Raw genomic sequence first — 2654 nt, 5'->3', positions numbered from 1 at the left:
GAGCCACACGAATGTTGTAGATCTGAGCAGGACAAGCCGTCCTCGTTCAACGCCGACAGCAGCACACACAACGCCACAGCATCCACATCCACGCCAAACGTCGCCAATGCAGCCCTTGCATAGAATGTTGTGGATCTTAGCAGGAAAAGCCGCCCTCGTTCGCCTAACATGGCACGTTATCAGTTGCGTTCGATTTCGCAAGAGAAGGAATTTTATTTTGTCTTTTAATGTGGTTTTGCCCGTCTTACAGGTCATTTTTAGTCTGTATCAAAAGTATTGATCAAATGCTAGTAATTTTTTGGCCAATAGGATGCGTTTACCAAGGATAATAAAGGGTCGGATTGAGCCTATAACAATTTGGTGGTGATAGGGTTAATTTAGATACAGTAGGTCTTTGCGTAGGCTGAGATAGATTTTTTTACGCTTAGCAGCAACACAGCAATCAATAATAAAATTTGCTGGAACTTAACCCTTTCGTGAACGGGCGCTTTTGACCTGACTATATTTACTATAGAAGGTCAAGTCATTAGGCCGTCAAAGGGGGCATTTTGCTCCCTTTCATAAACCAGGGTACTACACCAAATGTTCTGCAAATCCTTGTAGTTCAAGTAGAAAGGGCGATTTCACCTCGCCCACACACAAAGTATAATGAAAGGAAGCAAAATGCCCCCGTTGACCACGAAATGATTACCTTAAGGAATAAAAAACAATTTACTAATGTTTCAACTAAAATAAGTGGTGATACTTCCTCGTGAAATTGGTTTTACTTCAGTTTAACATCTAAAGAGTATAATATGAAATGCGCACATCGTGCTCATCTCCTCCTTGGCCATGTCAAAGTCCTTCAGCTGGAATGGAATGGTCTCCTCAGCTGCAAAAGTCTCTGAAGTGCCTGCTTAAAGCTTTAATATTGTTGGGCAGGAGCAATGTCTTGAAAGCCTCTTCTACCCTTAATACCTGTAACAAAGTGTCAATACCATGACTTGGGCTGTGCCGCACCTCTGCTGCTGTCTCAGAATAACTTGCACCTACTGGAATTCTTGAATCCGTTTGGAATGCAACGAGAGGGTGAATGGGGAGGGATGGCAGCGCGAGTGATGTGCCAGCTGCACAATAAAACCTCATGTGGTTTCTTTTAATAAGGATCCGAGCAAAAAAATGTTTCTCACTCCAGCCGTAATTTACGGTGGCGTTTGCGGAGCTAAACGTAAGTTACGTTTTTTTTTGCTTTCTGAAAAAATCATAATTCTGTACAATATTCCAGTAACATTTTTATAATTCGGAAGGCCTGCTCCTCACGTCGTAGCTTCTTCTTTGTTTTTTTTTTGTTTTTTTAGCATGTCTACAAGTTTTGGAATCATGAACAAGCAATACCGTCAGAATCCAAAATAATGAGACTTACAGGTCGTGTTATTAATGTGATCTGTAACTTACTTTTACAGTTACTACTGGTGCTGGTGTCTACTTCATTCCACCAGGAATTCCCGGATATACTATTTACCAGGACCGGGTACTAAACTAAAGCTTCTTTTTTTTACTTTTAAGAATTATTTTAAAAATGGGAAAAGTCGAAGTACGTCCGTTCAATTAAAATAATACCAAAATGAATCCGGTATTTAGCAACTCTTTGAAATGAAATTCGATAACTTCCACAATATCAAAATGTCAAAGAAATTTTGAAATGAAATGGGAATGCTTGTTCTGTACCCTGACACACTAATTGTTGAAAATTAGCGATTGTAGCGTTTTGAGTTTACGCTTTCAGTAGTGGCTTGATTTAAAGAGAACAATTATCATGAAACGCACTTGAGCCGAACGAATGCACAAAGCCTTTAAGCTTTATTTCAACGCCCGCGAAACCACTGATAGTGGCGCAATCTTTGCACCTTGAGTTGTTGAGCATGCCCTTTGGGTTGACCAGTGCTCATATGGTATATCAACGTCTTATTGACTATGCGTTGTGGACTTTGTCCAACATAAAGAAGGGTTGTATGAATACGTGGTGCTAGTGCAAACAGGTAAACAAAAAAGGCCTTGGAGCGTCGTGCGACCAGTATTGACGGCACAAGTCACAACGGACCGTGAGGCATCGGTGAAAAAGCTCAGTGTTATAACTGATTAGCAGTCCCATCACCGACATGTTCAATAACGGGAGGCCAATAAATCATCATAGGTGCCTGTATTTGGTCGACGGTCTTTTTTAGATGACATTTGCCTCGATGGTGAGGATTTCGATAGTGCTTGGCGACGCTGGACCGACTCTTAACTCGATTGACTGACTGTTGGATTAATATCAGCTTTACCAAGAGCACTTTCTCTTGGCCGAAGTTGGACTTCCTGTCCCATGAGATTTCACCGGAAGGTATAAAGGCTGACCTAAAGTAGCTTGCAGCCATCACCGAGCTTTCATTCCCAACAACTAAGCGAGAGGTATAGTCATTTCTTGGAGCACTTAATTATCACTGTCGGTTCATCCCAGGCTTTGCGATCTATGGTGTAGCGCTGTATTTAGGGGACATTATTATATATATCCTAGCACTTTAATTATGTGGTTGGCCTTGACAGCTGTGGTGTAGTGATTTCCAAGTAATCGCTGAAGTGGCTACATTCAAGTTGCTCAAGCTACGAACTCTCGGGCATGCGACAGGTGGTGA

Source organism: Phytophthora parasitica (assembly GCF_000247585.1).
Source record: "Phytophthora parasitica INRA-310 unplaced genomic scaffold supercont2.37, whole genome shotgun sequence".
In the NCBI taxonomy this organism is placed as follows: Eukaryota; Oomycota; class Peronosporomycetes; order Peronosporales; family Peronosporaceae; genus Phytophthora; species Phytophthora nicotianae.
This window is presented reverse-complemented; position numbering follows the sequence as displayed.